General features: G+C 44.1%; 1 non-coding gene across 1 annotated transcript; it reads left to right on the top strand.

The window, feature by feature from the left end:
* The first annotated feature begins 18,532 nt into the window (after positions 1-18,532).
* Positions 18,533-18,745, top strand: LOC148161889 (small nucleolar RNA U3). Its single transcript, XR_015767284.1, has one exon. It is a non-coding gene; the product is annotated as a small nucleolar RNA U3 (small nucleolar RNA).
* The last annotated feature ends 2,090 nt before the right edge of the window (positions 18,746-20,835 follow it).

Genomic DNA, 20,835 nt, shown 5'->3' with positions numbered 1-20,835 from the left:
CCTGTGCACCCTCAGCCCCTGGAATGGGTCTGGCATGGAGCAGGTGTCAGTGAGTACAGTGAATATTTGTTGAACAAATAACTAAGTTCTAGCTGTTCTTTAGCTACACTGCCCCATTTCCCACGACCAGGAGAGAGTCTGTCTGGTCTCATTCGGATCATGTTTGGTTTGCAAACCATCACTTTGGTTTACAAAGATGAGCACATCAGGAGAGAGACAAGTCCCCCGAGGAAGCTAAGTTGCTGTTATAAAGGAGGGAGCAGTAGGTGATGGATGCGGAGAGTCTGTAAAACGACAAAGATTGACGATAGAGGAACTTGGTCTTTGGGAATTGCTTGCACATGGCTGCCCTGTGACAATTTCTTATTGTGTTCTTAGGTAACCGGCCGTGAGGTGGTGTCTTCCTTCCTTCTAAGGGCAGGGAGGCTGGGTACCTACCTAACACTTCTTGGTCTCCCATGGTGGGGAGAACGCTCCGTGCCTAGCACACTGCCTAGCAGAGATGAGGGGCTAAGCCAATAGTTTGGGCAGAGATGAGGGGCTCAGTCAATAGTTTGGGCTTGGTGCATTTTAATAGTGACAGGATTGTGCATGCATTTATGTGTCAGCCTTTTGAGCTGAGAAGGCAGAGTTCTGGGGAAAACAACAGGTTGGAACCTCATTATAATCCAAGACATGTCTAGCTGGTGTATGACTCCATCTGCAATGACTGTTTTTATAAAAGTATTCCATACTGGAGGCTCCATTCTTTTTGAATGTACAGATTAATCAATACCATGACTATTTCCAGAAAGCTCCTTGCTGAATTTTGTAATGGTGTGTGTGGGCTTCACGGCTACAAAACATGATCTTCTCGGTGAAAGAAGATGAATAGCTTCAGAGAGAAAGGTATTTCTCCCTTCCTGCCCCTGGAAAACATGACCAGATGATGAAGAAAAATGACTCATGACCTGTCTCTACCTCCTGCGAAATGTTCCACTCCTTGAGCATTTTATTCAGCCAGAGTCAGCCTGGCACAGTGCATTAACACCACAAGCTTCTTGTGATGTTTTCTGGCTGATCATACTTTCCTCCTAAGTTCTCTGTAGAACTAAAGCAGTAACAAGGAAAACAGGGCATTTCTTTGCTCCTAAAAATGCTCTCACTGTCTGATTTCTTGAACTGGGCAGAATCTTCTTAGTTTACATGATGATCTCCAGGGAAAGGGTGGGATGGGGCATCTTAAAGCTCATGATTTAGACAGCCGGACTCAGAAAATTGGGTCGAGACCACGGGCCCAGCAATAGGCCGGAAGTCAGGAAACCTGGCTGCTCATCAGCCACAGGGCCTTGGGCAACAGCATCCTGTCGGTTTTCTGTCAGCGGAGCAGGGGTAGCATGGTTCCTTGTGTGTTGGGGAGCTGCGTCCCTGGCCTCTACCCACTGGCCAGTATCAACCCCCGGTTGTGACTCCAGGCATCTGCCGATGTCCCTGGAGCCGGAAGGCAGCGTTGGCCCTGCCGCTGACCTTGCAGTCGAGATGGTGTGGTGATAGGTGTAGAGGAGGGAGTTCAGGGTCTGTCATGCCCTCCATGTCCTGCAGCTCCTACTTATTTCCAGGGCCCCTTCGTCTCCACCTGAGAAGCCATCCTGTGTTCCTTCTGAGAGAGGCCACAGACGGAACATGTCCTTACCCAGCTTTGTGATGTCTACGTTTTCACTGACGAGTGACACACGGACAGAAGTGCACACATTGGAAGTTCACAGCGCGGTGAATTTTCACAGGGCAAACAACCCCTGTGAATGTAACTAGCACCCCAATCAAGCAGCAGGTTTGGAACAGGAGCAGCACCCCTCCACACCCCAAATTCACCACTGTCCTGACTTCAAACATCACAGATTGGTTTTGCCTGCTTTGTTGAACTTCATAACACGGACTCATAAAGAAGAATATGATGTTTTTGCACCTGGCTCCTTTCCCTCTACGGTACTTGTGTCAAGTTCACTCGTGTTATTGTGTGTACTTCTAGCTTGTTTGTTTTCATCAGCTAGCATTCCGTCACCTGAAAATACAGCAACTTATTGATTGATTCCATTGGCCGGGGGCTTTTGGGCAGCCTCCAGCTTGGGGATCATAAGTTGCGCTGTGAACATTTTATCCGTGTCTTTTGGCGAATGTGTGTAATTATTTCTGTTGGGTATGTACCCAAGACTGGAGTTAATGGCAGTATAAAAGCACATGACTAAACAAACAATCGTCTTACTGTTTAGTGTGGTGAGTGAGGGTGTCTGAGGCAGGATGCTTCACCGGTGGTGGTTATGGAGAATGTTGTCTTTGAGAAAGCCAAAAGGGCGAGCAGGAGACAACTATTCGTACACAGGAGCAATGCCAAGCAGAGGAGACAACCTGTGCAAAGGCCCTGAGGCAGGGCTGAGCCCACTGTTTTCCAGGAAGTGAAGGAAATTGACTGAACGTGTCTGGGAGAAGTACGTATGAGGGCCAGGTCATGCGGGGCTGTGAAGTGGGCAGGAGGGGCTTGGGAAGGGCAGTGGGGGATCATTGCAGGGTTTGAAACAAGGGAGGGAGCATAATGTGGCAAGTGTTTTAGGTTTGTTCCTCTTTCTGCAATGTCAAGACTATACTGGAGGGACTGGCGTGGAGGTAAAGGGACCATTTGGAGAATGTCTGAGAGGCTGGCAGTGATGGCAGCCCAGATGAGGGTGATGGAAAGGCAGTGTATGCATTAGAAGTACAAATACAGCAGTCATAAGAAAGCACTGTTATTACTATAGCAACTAGTACTTGTTGGTTCCCCACTGTGTGCGAGGCAATGTGCTAGCTGTCTCATCTGTGTTTAATACCTGATACAACCCCATGAGGTAGGTACCCGCTATCATCCACATCTTATGGCTCAGAAGACAGAAGCTTATAGAAATTACTGCTGCATCTGTCATTGATACAAGTGTTACTGAATCTGAGAGAGTCGGCCTTGCCAGCCTGTATCACTGACACGGTGGGATCTGGACTCATGGGGTCATGAGAGGCCCCATCCTGTCGCTTACCAGCGTCACGGTGCACGCGCCCATGGTCTCCCAGCTGCTTTTCCCCAGTGGGGCTGGGATTGGAGGTGAATTTGTTCTCAGGTCATATACAGTCTTTGTAAATGCAGAAGCAGTGCTCAAATTTGCATCATTACTAGAGAAGATAAACCACCAGTCCCAACAGACTCAGTGCAGTTTTCTTCTGGAGAAACAGGCTCCAGAACAGGAACGGGTGTTTCATCCAGAGACTCTTGTACCCGGAGAATCCCAGAGGGAGCACAACCAGGAGTTCCTTTTTCCTGAAACTAGATGGAACATCGCAGCTTGGGTTTGAGGTCTGCTCTGCCCCCCCAACCCCCGTCCATTATAGCCTCCGGTATATTCTGAGGCTTCATTAGTCATGGGGTACCGGCGGTGCCCAGATGCACCGTGCCCTTCCCACCTTCCTAGGGCGTTTGGGAAGTGAAGTGGCCACTCCTCATTCCTGCCTTCTCTGCAGACCTTGCCTTGACCAAAGCCACCCCTGATGTCTCCCCCACCCCGTCTCCTCCCTGCTTCTCCTCATCTCCCTTTGTGCTCTGCCCGTGGATAATCGCCAGCATTTAGGAAGTGCTTACTCTGTGAAAACACTGTTTTAAGAGCACTGAAAGCGCTGCTTCATTGGGCCCTCCCTCACAAGACGAGTTGTCATCACGCTCCATTGCCAGACGAGGAGACTGAGGTCCAGAGAGCTTTCAGAAATTGGCCGAGGCCGTCACGCTGGCGAGAGGTGCCCTGGGACTGAGCCCACATCTGTCCACCCTGCTGCTGCCTGCCTGTGAGTTCATCTGCCTTCTCCGTGAGGTTGGGCCCCTTCATTCCTGACCCTCGTTAGTGTGGTGCTGGGCGTGTCGTGGGCCCCCGGTATACACTTGCTGACTTGAGCTGAGAGCTGGAGAATGTTTGGTTGCCATGGGATGTTTGAGCTCTACTGGAAATGACCCCATGGAATCCCATGACCATGACCTGATGTGGTGGCTGCGCACAGAGCTTAGAAAATTCTGCTTCTGACAATGACAGCAGTACGTCATGGCTGAGCGTTTTTTTTTGTGCCAAACACTGCAGAGCGCTTTAGGGTCGTGTCCCCTACTCCTCATCCCAGTCCTCTGTGCAGCCGTCCCGCTCACCACAGCTCAGAAAGCTACAGTGAAGGGCATCGCCGGGTTGTGGAGGCTGTACCCCCCTGGCCTGTCAGCATTGCCATCGCGGTCTGCACCATCGAATGCCTGGGGAAAGGTCGCCCCCCGCGGCAGCGGCTGAGGATGGACCACAGATGATCCAGTCGTATGTGATCACTACCTTTCACTTCCCTTGTTCCATCATCAAAAAGGCAAGTGGCACTCTGGCCATTTGGTGTCACAAGTTCTGTTATCTTTCATTATTCTGTGTTTGAGTCCCAAATAAGAAGGAGGAAAGGAGCTGGAGGAAGCAGGGAAATGTGCTGAGTGGTCTCAGATCTCCAGATGTCCTCCCGGTTAGGGGGCTCACCAGGCTGGCTAGGGAGGAGGCAGGTGCGGTGGTTTGGGGAGGTGAGGTCTACCGGCCAGGATCTGCGGGCATGTCCTTGCATTAGAGTGGGGACGTTTCTAGGTCAGATCCCATGTGTATCCAAGGACTGGGGGTTTGTAGAGGTGGCATTGTCTGGGTCTGTGTGTGGGAGACACCTGTGTGGTCGTGAGTGTGACTGGAAGTACTCACTCCGTGGGCCTGGAACGTTGGTCTGGACCCAGCTGAGGGTCAAGGGAGTGGCCCCAAAACTCCACTTCCTCGCTGTCACAGGGGACTGGGAGCTGGAAGCACATGGACCACCAACAGGTCCCATGTAGGAACGGATTGTGAGAGCTCGCTCCATGCCCCTCCGCAAGCTAGCCACTTTGTAATGAGGAGCAGTACCCGGATGAAGCAGCTGGGAAGGGGCAGTGGCCTCTGAGCCCGACCTTGGAGCCAGCCTTGCGTGGCCTCTGTCTGTTGCCTGTGTCTGTTCTCCGGAGCATCCAGGGTGTGCCGTCACCTGCTGTTCTGGGCTGATGTGAATCTACAAAGCACTGCTGTATCACCCCTGACTGGAAGGAGCCCCAGACCTGAGGCCAGCCAGGCCCTGGGCTGCACGTGGAGATTTACCCGTTCAATGCTGGCGTGGCCTTCTTTGTCCATTGGCCACTCCCCCGCCCCCCTGCCCCCCTGCACCTGCTTTGCTGCCTCACCACTGTGAAGTAGAGGCAGTTTGGTCCTGGAATGGACCTTTGACAGCTGTGGACTGCAAGAGTTTGGTGTCAGACTCCACATTGTTCAGTAGGAACCTTGGGTGAATTACTCATCCTCTTTGAGCTCCAAGGCTTGTCTCTGCTGATTCGTGAGGAAGCTAGCATTGCTGAACTGGGGATGAAGAACATGATCATGATGGTGACTCTAGTAAGTGACATTTAGTTTAGACTCACTATGTGCCAGGCACTCTGTTAAGCACCTTTTATATATTTGTGTATATATACATACACGTAACCTGAACAGACTTTCAGAATCACCCAGGAATTGATATCCTAATTTTCTAGATAAAGAATCAGTGCTAAGAGGGGTTCAATACCTTGCTTCTGTCACTAAATACTAGAAAGAAGCTATAATGAGTTAAGTGGTGATCCTCCGGAAGGTATGGCCACCAGGAACCTGGGAATGTGACCTTAGGTGGGTTTTTGCAGATGTCATTGAGTTAAGGGTCTTGAGATGAGATCATCCTGAACTATCCAGGTGGGCCCTGAATCCAGTGACCCCTGTCCTAATGACAGAAGAGAAGGCAGAGAGACACACAGAGATGAGGGCCACATGCAGGTGGAGACAGGATGGGAGTGATGCAGCCACCAGCCCGGGGGCCTGGAGCCACCAGAAGCTGGGGGAGAGCAAGAAGACATTCTCCCTTGGAGTCTGCATCCCTGTTGACATCTTGATTTCAGACTTCCAGCCTCCAGAACTGGGAGAGAATACAATTCTATTGTTTCATACCACCCTGTCTATGGTCCTTTGTTGCAACAGCCTCAGGAGACTAAGACAGAGGCGCAGCCAGGACTGAATCTCAGACCATCTTCTTTTGGGAGGTGATGTACATCTGTCAGACACGTAGCTCATGCTCAGTTATGTCTCAGTCTCTGTGCGTGAGTCTTGCTAGTTGTCTAGGGAGACTTCTTCCCTTGATGTGCTCTCTGATGCTCTGGAAGACTGGGAACTCTTCCACAATGAGATGAATCCTATTCGTTGTCCATTGCACACCTGAGGTCACAGCTGTCGGCACACGAGGAGACCCTGTGTGCAGAAGTGGGACATGGAGCGTTGCCGCCAGGAGACCTGTTTCTGTCTCCACCTTGACCAACCCAGAGACTTAGGTTTGGAGGTTTCATCTGGGTTTTTGGTCAAGCATGGCCGAGAAAAGTGTTTGTTGGAGTCAGCCAGACCTGGCTGCTGCTTCTGGCAAGTTCTGAGATGCTCCTTGGTGTTAGGGAGTGGGCCTTGAGGTTGTGCAGGTAAAGCACTGAGCACAGAGCCCAGAATAGGAGAAACAAAAGTATTTAATAATATAGTATATATTCACATATTTGTGTGCATATAAAAATATATGGGTATTCATAACATATAAATAAATATGTAAAGCAGAAGAGTATTGGAAACATTGATTTTAAAACTTTTTTTAATTTTTTATTGTTATGTTAATCACCATACATTACATCATTAGCTTTTGATGTAGTGTTCCATGATTCATTGTTTTAAAAACTGTTTTTAATCACAAAAGTTACACTGTTAATAATGAAGATTTAAATTTTTGAAATAAGATATACAACTAGGAGAAGGGTACATATAAAACTAGTTAGAAATAAACACAGTGAATATTTAGTGTATAGTTTTTGCATATTTTCTCTTTCCTGTATTTTTCCTTAAAATGTGGATCTTATTGAACATAATGTTTTGAACCCTTCTTAAACAATGTACTGTGAATGTTTTCCCCCGTGGTTAAACATTTGTCTTCAAAGTGGTGTTTAATGGCTCATTATGTTCTGTGTGGGAGTTTCTGTGGGGCTCCGATGGACTGACTGATGCCTACCGATGTGGGGAGAGAGAGAAGGCTTTTTGATGGCAGACTGTGCAGAAACTGTCTAGCGGAGATGGTGAGAGGTAGGGTGGGCGAGCTCCCAGCGGCTCCCCCAGGATGCACAGCTGCCAAAGCGTTGCTCCTGTTCACGTTCCCATATTCCCCTGGCATGGTGTCAGACTGCCCTCGGCTCACGGCTTTTCCGGCAAGGTACTGTCGAAGTACACATTTTGCTGACCTGACTGTGGGGAAGTTATATCTTATTACTTCATTTGCATTTTCCATGTTGCTCAGAAATGTGAGCATAGTTCTCCCGCTTCCCCTCTGTCACCTGCTGGTGTTCCTATTGGCCTGGGTGCATTTTTCTCATTAATTTTTAGTTCTAATGTTTTTTAGATTTTATTTATTAGAGAGAGACAGAGAGATAGAGCAAAAGTGGGGAGGAGAGGGAGAAGCAGGCTCCCCGCAGAGCAGGGAGCCCAACATGGGACTCGATCCCAGGACCCCAGGATCATGACCCAAGCTGAAGGCAGATGCCCAATCGACCGAGCCACCCAGGCGCCCAAGTTTTAGTTCTTTGTGTAGTCTAGATGCTATTTTTTGTTCACTGTGTTGCATTCCAAAGACTTTTTTTTTAGACTACAACTTGTCTTTCATGTGGCTTATGGTGTCTTATGTCAAAGATTTTGAAGTTAACCTAGTCCCACTTACCCATCTTTTCTCTTATGGCTTGTGCTTTGGGTGTCTTGTTTATGAAGTGCATACCTGCTCCCGCTCTGTAGAGTCCCCTGTATTATATAGAGCACTGTGCTGGTAGGCCACAGTACCTAGCGACTCTGTGACTTGGGTGAGACCTCTCTCTGGACCCCACTTTCTCCTTTATAAAATGGGGATAATAGTGTTGGCTTCATTGTTTTTCAGATTTAGTGTAATCTCCTTGAAAGAGTGCCCAGTGCCTGAAAATCACCCAGGAAACATGAGGTGATCATTGTTGTCCCAGAAATTTTGCTTTTCCTTTTAACATTCATGTGTTAAGTCCATGTGGAATTTAGTTCTGGTGCAGGATGGACATCCGTATGGCTGGCTTGCTGTCCCTGCACCAGTAATTGACCAATCCATCTTTTCACCCTGAGATAGTAACACTACTTCTGTCCCGTAGCAGCTTCCCAGATGGTCGTCTCTGTGCTCTCCTGTTCCAAGGTCTACTTTTCTATCCTTAGGACAATAATGTGTCTTAAGTTAGTGTGGTCTTAACTGATGAGGACAGAGTTCAGTACCTCCTTTACATTCTTCTCCAAAATTGTCATGGCCATGTCGTTTATTTATCCATGTGGATTTCAGGAACAGCTTATTAAGCTTCACGAGGACCCTAAGACTAACATGCGACCACAGGACCTTTTCTCCCAGACACACCACACGGCTCCTATTAGAACATTTCCTGGGCATTTCTGTTTGTGTAATAAGTTCTTGATTTTGAAGATGTTCAGTTTAGTAAACCTTCCTGTGTATCTACCCCAGCAGCTGCGTGTTTCTGGTGCAGACACTGAGGCTGTGCTCTGAGGCCAGCGTGGTTGACCCTTTCAGACCGTTCCTGAAGTTCACCTTCGCCAAGGAATTTTAAAGCTTTGGCTTCTCAGAGGTGATCTCCAGTTTTGGAGCATGTTGGGGACTTCCTTCCAGGCCAGGCCATATGTGGCTTTGCCAACAATCCCTGGTTATCAGCGGGGTTCTTTTTCGGCCTAGTCTCAGGTTGACCACTGGGCCTTTGTCTTGCTCAGCCACGTTTCTGACATTTTTCTTCTTCCCATCTTTTCACATCCATCTTTTCTGATGTTATTTCAGCTCCTTTAAGCAGCATATGGGTGGATGAATCCTATCTCAAAATCTGTCTTTTAACTGTAGTATTTTATCCGTTTGCATTTACTGTGATGACTGATGAATTCAGACCTAGTTCCAACAACAGTATTTTGTACTCTCTATTTATTGCAGTTTTCTTTGACATTTTTTTCCCTTCTTTTCAGTCTCCTAGCACAGACTGAGTAACTGATCAAAGTTCCTTTATTCCCTTTACTTTTGCTGCTGGTATGGAAGTCCCCCATTCAAGTGCAGTTCTTTTCATGGCCGACCGTAAGCTTTGACGTGCACACTTGCTTTAGTGAACTCTGGACCTCAGGACTGTGCCTGCTACCCCCCCGCCCCCAACAGCGTGAAGACATTGAAACCTTGCAGTTTGACCACTTACTCTATTTTCCAACATGCTGTTTTCAGTATTTTACTTTGGCCTTATCTTTAAACCTCCCTAAATTAGTAATCCTGGTTATTTTTATTACAAGAACTAGTTCTCCATATGTTTACTGGTATTTTGATCCCTGCCTCTTGATTCTCTGCCTTTGCTACTCATTTCTTATTGGTCAACAGCTTCTTTCCAAAAGTCTTTAATGCTGTGAGTGGTAACATTTCTTTCAATCTTTATTTGTCTGAAAATGTTTTAATTTTGTCTTTACTTTTGAACAGTAGTTTATTGTAATGTAGAATTTTAGATTTTCTTTCCTCATTGGTCCGTAAAGATATCGTTCCATTCCCGTGGGCTTTTATTATGGCTGAGGAGAAGTTGCTCTCTGCTCTGATTATTGTTTCTTTGTAGAGAATCACTTGCTCCTCGGCTGCTATTACACTTTTCTCTTTTTCTTGGGCAATATTCATTTTACTGTGTTGCATCTGGTAATGGGTACATTTCACCTGTTTTCTGTGTTGAGTTTGTGTACATCCCGGTGGGTGTAGACTTGGGTTAGAATTTCTAGCAAGGCTTCCTTTCTTCATTCACAGCCAAGCTACACTAAGCTCTCTTGCTGTTTCCCTGGCCTAGCAGAAGTGAAATTGCTGGAGCAAGGTGTCTGAGGAAGTTCAAGACACATTGTCACATTGCCCTCCAATTAAAATACTACTCTCACCAGGAGTTCATAAACACAATTTCCCAGTTTTCTTGTTAACCTGGACAAGTGGTTTTCAACTGGGGGCAATTTTGCTGCCCAGGAGACATTTTGCAATGTCTGGAGACATTTTTGGTTATCTCAACTGGGGATGGGGTACTACTAGAATCTAGTATGTAGAAAAAAAAAAAGAAAAAAGAAAAATAGGAATGCCTGGGTGGCTCAGTCGGTCAAGCATCTGCTTTTGGCTCAGGTCATGATCCCTGGGTCCTGAGGTCAAGCCCCCCATCAGGCTCCCTGCTCAGTGGGAAGCCTGCTGTACCTTCTGCCTGCCACCCCCCCGGCTTGTGAACTCGTGCTCTCTGTCTGGCAAGTAAATAAATAAAATAATTTAAAAAATTAAAAAGTTAAAAATAGAGCTACCTATTAAGCTTCAATGTATTTATTTAAAAAAAAGGTATTTATCCAAAGGATACAAACATAGTGTTTTGAGGGGCACCTGCACCCCATTGTTTATAGGAACAATGTCCACAACAAACTATGGATGGAGTTCCGATGTCCATCGACAGATGAATGCATAAAGAAAATGTGGCATGTATACATACAACGGAATATTACTCAGCCACCAAAAAAATGAAATCTTGCCATTAGCGACGACATGGTTGGAACTAGAGGGTATTAATCTAAGTGAAATAAGTCAGCCAGAAAAAGACAAAATGCCATATGATTTCACTGATAGATGGAATTTAAGAAACAAAACAGAGGAATATAGGGAAAGGCAAGGAAAAATAAAAGAAGAGGAAAACAAGAGAGGGAGACAAAGCATAAGAGACTCAACTATAGAATACAAACTGAGGGTTGCTGGAGGGGAGGTGGGTAGGGGATGGCGTAAACTGGGTGATGGGCATTAAGGAGGGCATTCGATGTCATGAACCCTGGATGTTATATGCAACTGACAAATCACGGAATTCTTCTGGAAATTATTTTATTTCTTTATTTGAGAAAGACAGCATGAGAGAGTGAGAATACAAGCAAGTGAGAGGGGTAGAGGGAGAGGCAGGACCAGACTCTGTGCGGAGCAGGGAGCTGGATATGAGATTTGATCCCAGGATGACCTGAGCCCAAGGCAGACTGACTGAGCCACCCAGGTGCCCTGAATCACTGAATTCTACCTCGAAACTAATAATACAGTATAAGGTAATTAAATGGAATTTAAATACAAAATTTTAAAAGAAAAATATATATATTGCCTTGTTTTGTATGTTTGATTGGGATATAGAATGTAAACTGATTTTCTTTCCAGTGGATATAAATTGGTCTTTTTTGGTGGTTGCGGGGGGCAAGTCTGTAGCTTCAGAGGAGTTTTCTTCATTTCTTTAAAATCTATTAGTTCTGGGGCACCTGGGTGGCTCAGTTGGTTAAGCAACTGCCTTCAGCTCAGGTCATGATCCTGGAGTCCCGGGATCGAGTCCTGCATCGGGCTCCCTGCTCAGCAGGAGTCTGCTTCTCCCTCTGACCCTCCTCCCTCTCGTGCTCTCTCTCTCTCATTCTCTCTCTGTGAAATAAATAAGTAAAATCTTAAAATAAAATCTTTAAAAAAATAAAATAAAATCTATTATTTCTATGAGGATAGGTCTTAGTGTTGACTCCTCTGGTTCCGTCTCCCGCAGGCATCCAGGAATTTCTCTCTGATCCTATCTCAGTATCTTCTGTTCATTATCTGGTCTCTTGGCTGCTTTCTTTTCAGTATTCAATGTCCACTATAATTTTGCACCAGTGTTGCCCTTATGCATCTTGTGGATCAGCCTCTTTTCCCGAGAATTTTTCTTCAGTTTTTTCCCAGTTTTTACAATTCTCGTTTCCCATTTCTTGTTTCTTGCCCACTGCTCTTTAGAGTCATATGTTTAAGGGAACTTGTACCTTTTCACGGCTACAAATGCTTGTTCGTACATTTCATTCAGGTCAGGATGTCATTTTACAGTTTTCCTATGTTTTGTGATTGATTTCAGGGGGGTTCTTTACTGAGCTGAAATGTTTGACTCTCTATTTCTGCTTGTTTTGTTTTCTTCTGTCACCTTGGAACACCGGTCTGCTCTATCATTTTCCCTTTAACACACCTGGGTTTGCTGGAATGAGAAACAAAAGTTCCACATAAGAACGAATGAGTGCTCTGAGTAGCTTCGTGGATGCCTGAGGTCTGGATCCCTCTCTTTGGTGTAATTATTCCAAGAGATGTAAATATCTGGGGATGGGGCCATTTGTCTTCTGCTCCTGGGATCCTGTTTTCTTCCAGTAGGTCCTTTCATTTCTACCAGTGGCTTCATTGTCTTTACCACAAGCCTCCAAAGGACACTACCTTCATCCAGGTCTGGCCCTCCCCCGAGGGCCGCCTCTGTCCTCCACACCATGCAGCCCCTTCCTTTGGATCCAAGTAGCCGAAGCTGGAGTCAGCAGGTCTCAGGCACCCTCTGAGCTCTTCCCACTCTCTTTCTGCCATCATTCACCTGTGTTCCCCGCTGAGAAGCCCTCCCTGAAGTCCTCTCCTCTAAGTGCCTGCCTGGTCTGTGCTGACTGCCCTGCTGTCTCTGGCTCCCAGACCCGGCTAAGTACTAACCATCTGGAGTCCACACTTCTCTCTGGCCCCTGGCTGTTTGGGGACAGGGTTATGAGCTGTGTTACTGACTCTCTAGGTTAATCCCTAACCCTTTAAAGTCATGTGTTGAGAGATTCAGCTGCCATTATCCTCAGTGGACTTGTACTCTTTATCACTCTTTTCTAGATGCAGACTGTCAGTAGCACACACACGTAGACAGAATTGTAGAACAGAACATCCCCGTCCTCACCAGCCAGGTTCAACAGTTATCAACTTAGGGCTGAACTTGTTTTAATACAATCCCATCCACTTACTTTGTCCTGTATTATTTAAAGCAAATCGCAGACACCATATTTCATTTGCAGTTGTATCTGTATGTTTCCCTAAATGAGAACCCTTTTAAGGTATTATCATCATAACCTTGTAAATATTCATAAATTAATTTAAAATATGTAATATAAAATACATAGTGTTCAAATTTCCCATTGTTGTTTTTAAGTTGTTTTCTCTGTATCAGGATCCAAATAAAATGCACACGCTCCCATGAGTAGGACCTGCCTTCAAGCCTCCTAGCAATGTGTAGATTTCTCCTCAGGTTCTCCCTTTCTTTACATCGAATGCCCTCCTCCCTCCTTCCCTCCCCCTCCCTCTGGCTCTCACTCTCTGCTTCTCCCTCTCCAGCTCTTGTTCTCTCCTTTTTTGTTACTCATTTTTGAAAATACTTAGGTGTTTGTTCGGGAGCATGCCCACAGAATGCATTATAGCCAGATATACTTTAACACAGTCCATCATACTTCCTCTCAGTTCGTGGAGGAATCTCCACTGTTCGTGGAGAACAGTGCTATTACAAAGAAAATGCAAGCCACACATGGAATTTAAGATTTTCTGGCAGGAACGTTGAAAAGTAAAAAGTATAAGCGCAAAACAATCAAAAATAATTTTGCATCTTGCCGCTTAATACTTCACATTAAGGGAAACCGAATTCTGCCAGAGTAATAAAGATGCGATTAATAGAAAAAGAGTCTGTATTTCTTCAGGTTTTAAGTTTACATTTAAGTGCGCTGTAAATGAAATATAATTAAAATGCACTTCTAAGGAAAGAGGTCCTGCTAACTGCATTCCAAATATTATCGGAACGACTGCTGTGTCGGACCTGGCAGATATAGAAACTGATCAGTTTCAGGTTTGACATGTTGGCAAGACTTCCTCTCAAGTGCTGTGTGCTCTTCCATCTGGAAGCACCTCAGGTCGCCTTATGTTCAAGGCCCATCCATCCATTGATCCTGTGGAGCAAAATGATGATCCTTCATCATCATGGTTTGGATCCTAGAAGCCTTGTATGAACACCTGCAGGAAGAGAAATTTCCCCCCAATACTATACACCTGGCGGTACAGTTTGTAAGGAAACCCTGGTCCCCTAGCATCTCTAACGGGAACCTGTAAGTTCCTTTCTTTTCCTCTTCATTTTCTTATTTTTACTGTGTTAATATGAAAGCAAGGCTTCAATCATATCGAAGTGTTTCAAACCACTGTATTATGGACTTATGAGTGCTCCATTTATCCTCTCTTTTAGCAGTGAAAGTGATTTCGGGTTGGCTTCCATATCCTTTTGATAAGACCCTCATAATTTTGAGAACTTTCCTAATATCAGTATGATGAGGTGTTTGTGTCTCATGTAGAAGTTTTGCTGCGTCTGGCCTGGTCTCAGTCATTTCTCTAAGAATCTATGGTTTTGTTTCCTGGGAAGGCATAATCCCAGATCAAAATGTGTCTCCTTGGGCTTCTCATTGCAATTGGTTTATTTTTAGGCCTTTCCAGTGGACAGAGCGGGGAAATGGCTTATTTGTATTCATATATATTCATACATTCACATACACTCACAACCACTGCCAATTCCAGACTGTCATGATCTTCCTCTTTGTGTCTTCTTTATTTTTTTTCTCTATCCATTAAAAAGTATAGGGCAAGAGGCAGAGTATTACACTAAGTGAATAAAATATTAATTTTTCAAAATGTTTTGTCCTGACTCTCTCAATATTCTTCTGGCTGTATACCTATGTTATGAGACGTCTTATGCCTTACTGGGACAGCATTTGTGGCTTTTCAATAAACTGATATTGATATCCCTATGTCCCAGACTCCTCCACTATGTGTGAACTGTTTTCTTTGTTGTTTTTGTAATGTCACTAAACACCACATTTTATGTCACTTAGGGATTCATTCGCCTCTCACAAGAGATCTTTTGAAATTGTCAAATGAATAATTTATGCATTAGTAAGATGCATAATATATATAGTGACCACTAAGTTTGGACAGATTGTAACCTCGATGCTATGTTGTTGTGTTTATTTGGTTCACCCTCGTATTTAACAGAAGAGAGATAAAGAGCCATTTTATGACAATCAACCAAAGTAGAAGGCAACGTACTGAATGGGAGAAGATATTTGCAAATGACATATCCAATGAATGGTTAGTATCCAACATATATAAAGAGCTTATACAACTCAACACCAAAAGCCACAAATAATCCAATTTAAAAAGAGGCAGAAGAAATGAACAGACATTACTCCAAAGAAGACATCCAGATGGCCAACAGACACATGAAAAGATGCTCGACAACACTCATCATCAGGAAAAAGCAAATCGAAACAATAAGATAGGGCACCTGAGTGGCTCGGTCCATTACACGTCTGCCTTTGGCTCGGGTGGTGACCTTGGGGTCCTGGGATCGAGTCCCACATCGGGCTACGTGCTCGGGGGGAGCCTGCTACTCCCTCTCCCCCTCCCCCCACTTGTGCTCTCTCTCCTTCATTTTCAAATAGGTAAAATCTGGAAAAAAAAAAGAACCAATGAGATATCACCTCACACCTGTCAGAATGGCTAAAATCAAAAATACAAGAAACAACAAGTGTGGGCCAGGATGTGGAGGAAAAGGAACCCTCTTACAGTATTGGTGGGAATACAAACTGGTGTAGCCATTGTGGACAACAGTATGGAGGTTCCTCAAAAAGGAACGATTATGATCCATTAATCCTACCACTGGATATTTATTCCAAAAATACAGAAACAGTCATTTGCAGGAATACATGCGCCCTTTGTATAGCAGCATAGACAAATTATGGAAAGAGCCCAGATGTCCATCAACAGATGAATGATAAAGACAATGTAATACACACACACACACACACACACACACACACACACACACACACCATGGAATATTATTCAGCCATAAAAAAGAATGAAATCTTGCCATTTGCAAGGATACAGATGGAGCCGGCATGTATTATGCTAAGTGAAATAAGGCAGTCAGAGAAGGATAAATACCCCATGATCTCACTCCTGTGTGGAATTTAAGAAACAAAACATGTAAGCAAAGGAAATAGAAAAGGGAGAGAGACAAACCACGAAAAAGACCCTTAACTATAGAGAACAAACTGATGGTTGCCCGAGGGGAGGGACGGTTGGGGGATGGGTGAGGTGATGGGGATTAAGAAGTGCACTTGTGGTAATGAGCACTGGGCAATGTATGGAAATGTTCAATCACCATGTTATATACTGGAAACTCATGGAACACTGTATGTTAACTATACTGGAAATATATTTTTTAAAAATTTGAAACAATTTTAAAAGGATGGAACATGGCTTGCTCGATTTCTTTGAGTTGACCTCATGCCATTGACCTGGGGTTGTATTCCTGGAAGCAAACATGGGCAGTTCGAGGTCATGGGTCATTGATGGATGAAGTACAGTGGTGTTCAGTGACATAGAAGCTGAGGTTGTGGAGAGAGAAACAGGCAGGCAGGGGAAGTGGTGCCTGAAGCACCTCTTCACTTCTTCAGCACAGGTTCCCCTCTAGATCTTAGGAGCCAGAGACTTAGGAGGTCGCTGTAGCACTGATAAAGGCAATTGTCCACCTTTAATATTTGTGGGTCCTGCACCTGGGCTCCCAAGAAAGCGATGCTTTCACATTTACCAAGGTCAAAATGAATCCACAAATCTCAATGCATGGGCTCTATTTCACCCCAAGCGCACATTGTACATCTGCTTTATGAAAGAAAAGAACCCAAAGGAGCATTCTGGAAAAGATAAGAAAAAGGAAGACACTTCCCTGGTTCCCATAACATTAAAGCCATACAGCCCTACATGTACTAGAAATTTAAGACCGGGAAATGCAGTGTCTTTCTACAATGTCTTTTGTATAAAAATTTGTAACTTTTTATGTAAAAAAAATATATTTTGGTATATAACTCTATATCAAATTTCCTTTGTCAGGACACTCTCTCCTGTGTAAAGATTGCCTGTCCCATGCAGCTGTACTAATTGGGGCTCAGGTAAAACTCTCACCCTTTTTTTTTTTTTTTTGAGTTCGAGAGCCATGTGGTATGCAGAGATTACTTAAAAAGAAAATAATTGAAAAGAAATAAAATTAAAATAAAAAAAATTTTTTAAATGTATAGGTGTATCAGGAAATTTTTTACTCTCTCTCACATTGATTTATTTACATTGTGTTACTTACACCATTAAGAGCACCTTAATTACTATAGCTTTACGGTGATTTAAAATTTAGTAAATTTCTCCAATTTAATTCTTCAAGGTTGTCTTGGCTATTCTAGGTATGTTGATCACCATATATATTTGAGAATTAGGTTGTAAATTTGCCCCCAAAGTGCAAATGCAGTATGACTCAGAATAATGCTGATTTGATGTTCCAACAATTTTGAGTGGTCTAGTCCATACATGTGGATACATTTTTTTCTAATTATTTAGATTTCCTTTAATTTATTTCAGCAAGAGTTTTCAGGGATCTTTGTTACATGTGTTCTCATACATTAAATGAAGGTGGATGTGAATCTCCACTCTGTTTATTGAATTTCATTTCCTTTTTCTAAAAATTTCATTTTCTAAATGCTCCCTGCTAGTATATGGAGAAATATAGTAGATTATTACATGAATGTTACTGAGGTATAATTTAGGTACAGTAGAATGCATCCCTTTAAAGTGTACAATTAAGGCTGTACTTTCAGAGATCGTTTCTTTTTTCTTTCTTTTAATTTAATTTTATTTTGTTATGTTAATCACTATACATTACATCACTGGTTTTTGATGGAGTATTCCATGATTCATTGTTTGCGTATAACAGCCAGTGCTCCCTTCAATGCTGCCCTCTTTAATACCCACCACCAGGCTAACCCATTCCCCCACCCCCTCCCCTCTAGAACCCTCAGTTTGTTTCTCAGAGTCCATCATCTCTCATGGTTCGCCTCCCCCTCCAATTTCCTCCCCTTCATTTTTCCCTCCCTACTAGCTTCTCTCTCTCTTTTTATTTTTTTATTTTTTATTGTTGTGTTAATCATCATATTACATCATTAGATTTTAATTTTTATTGTTATGTTAATCACCGTACATCAATAGTTTTTGATGTAGTGTTCCATGACTCATTGTTTCTGCATAACACCCAGTGCTCCATGCAGAATGTGCCCTCTTTAATACCCATCACCAGGCTAACCCATCCCCCCACCCTCCTCCCCTCTAGAACCCTCAGTTTGTTTTTCAGAGTCCATGGTCTCTCATGGTTCCTCTCCCCCTCTTATTTCCTCCTCTTCAGTTTTCCCTTCCTACTAGCTTCTCTGTCTCTTTTTCTTTAAACATATAATGTATTAGTTGTTTCAGAGGTACAGGTCTGTGATTCATCAGTCTTACACAATTCACAGCGCTCACCATAGCACATACCCTCCCCAATGCCCATCACCCAGGCACCCCATCCCTCCCACCCCCACCACTCCAGCAACCCTCAGTTTGTTTCCTGAGATTAAGAATTCCTCCTATCAGTGAGGTCATAGGATACGTGTCTTTCTCTGATTGACTTAATTTCACTTAGCATAATACCCTCCAGTTCATTTCTACAGTTTGTTACTAGAGAAGTTTCTCTGAACGTGTAGAGGACCTGAAACCTCAAGGAGGAGGCATATTGTTCTCTCCTGAGATGAACCTGGTTTTAGGTGTTGTTTCCACAGCTGCCCATTGCCACTGATGATCGTTCTTCTCCTCCTTTGGAGGAGTAAGAGAGAGAGGACGCAGTGTGAGTGCTTTCTCAACAAATAAAAATTAAAAAAGATAAACTGTACAACTAAATGCATTTTCACAGATGTACATACAATTGAAACTACTGCTCCATTCAGGACACAGGGCATTTCCTCTACCTCACAGCTTCCCTTGGGTGGTTCCATTGAAGTCTCTCACTGCCTTCACCCTCAGTCCCAGGCAACCACGGGTATCAAAGTCGGCTTGCATTTTTAACCACGTTATGGAAATGGAACTCTTTTATGCCTACATTCCTTCCTGCAGCCTAGGGATTCTTATATCTATCCATATTATTAATGGATCGCCAGTTCAGAATTTTTCATTGTTAAGGAGTATTCCTCCGTATGGATATATTTGGTCTGTACATTCACCTATTCATGGCCATCTATGCAGTTTCCTGGGTTTGGCCATGGGGAATAAAGCTATGATGAATATTCATGTGCAGTTTGCTGTGTGGCCATATTGTGTAAATCCTTAGGAGAGGAATGGCCGTTCACGTGATTGGTAAATGTTTACCTGTGGTTCAGTTTTTCTCGGTGGTTGGACCATTTTTCATTCCCACAAGTGTATGAAACGTCTAGTTACTTTACATTCTCACCACATATGTTTTCGGTCTTCGTAATTTTAGCCACGGGGATGGATGTGTAATGGTAACTCACTGTAGTATTAATTTATCTTCCCAATGGCTGAGTGTGCCGTCGAAAACTGACCTCTGTGCTTCAGAGCCAAAATATAAGACGAAGACAGAGTTTGGAATATTGAGGAACAATAGCTTTATTGCTTTTCGGGGCACAGGGGTCTAGAACAGGCCAAGGCCCTCAAAAAGGGTAAGTCCCTTCCCCCTGGAGGAAGGGGCAGGGGGGTGGTATATTTTCACAGAAATTGTGTGTCTGCTGCCAGCCTCCTTCATCATGTCTTTAGGGTGGTACCAGGATCCTGAAACAAAAGGCTTAGAAGAGAGGAGCAGAGGTTTGCAGAAGAGAAGGAAAAGGTTACTTAGTTTAAGATGGAGCCTTGCGGAGACATTCATGAAGCCCTTTTGATTTATGTTCAACTTCATGCTTTTCAATGGTTTCAAGTGGAGCATCTTTTCAAGTGCTTTTTGGCCTTTTGTGTATCTTCTTTTGTGAAGCATTTCTTCTTCAATTCTTTTGACCAGTTTTCCTACTGCATTGTCTTATCAGACACAATACGTGTCAGAATATTACACTGAAAACTACAGAGCATTACTTCCAGAAATTAAAGAACTAAATACATGGGGAGATAAAATTTGTGGTGGATTGGAAGACTCATTATGGTTTAGAGGTCAATTCTTCCCAAATTGATCAACAAATCTAATACAATGCCAATCAACCTTCCAGCAGACATTTTAGTAAGTATTTCTAAGCTGATCCAAATGTTTATATGGAAATGGAAATGATCTTAAATTATCAAAGCAATGTTAAGAAGAAGGAGAAAGCGACAGACTTACATTGTCTATTCCAGAATTACTGTATAAATCTTTTGTGCAATTTAAAAGTGATTTGTCCGATTATTATTCAGTATAAGAGTTTCTGCACATTCTCACTGCAGCTTGGAAGTTGTTTTACCCCTTTTTCACTGTAGCTACTTGATCGAAACTTTAGCCAATAGTTCCACAGTTTTTAAGTGGAGAGACAATACTGAAGCTAGAAAGTATTTCACTTAACAGAGAGAAAGACTAATCCCTGATCATTAGGGCAAGGATGACCCTACAAGTCTTAGTGAACTCGCCTCTATTTTCCAGTTGGCCAAGACAAAGTGGGGAGCTACCCATACCAGCAGTTTCCTCTGCAGACCTTCATAGTGTTGACTGCTTTGGGTTAACATGGAACCTAGGTGTTGGCTGTGTCCTGAGAGGCTGAAATTGAGTTGAGGCCCAGGGTCCCTGGGTCAGGACAGGTCATCCAGCTGTTGGAAAACACAGAGGGAGACCAGGCCATCCCCAGGCAGCACTGGCCACTTCCTCCAAGGAATCCACCACCACTACACTTTTCATGACTTCTGGTAACTAGACTGAGAGCCCCACGACAATTGGGATAATGTTTTACTCATCTCTGTACTCATGACTCCTAGGAC

This window comes from Eumetopias jubatus, unplaced genomic scaffold, assembly GCF_037043125.1.
Source record: "Eumetopias jubatus isolate StellerSeaLion01/CBP00866 unplaced genomic scaffold, mEumJub1_p1.0 scaffold_39, whole genome shotgun sequence".
NCBI lineage: Eukaryota > Metazoa > Chordata > Mammalia > Carnivora > Otariidae > Eumetopias > Eumetopias jubatus.
This window is presented reverse-complemented; position numbering and strand designations above follow the sequence as displayed.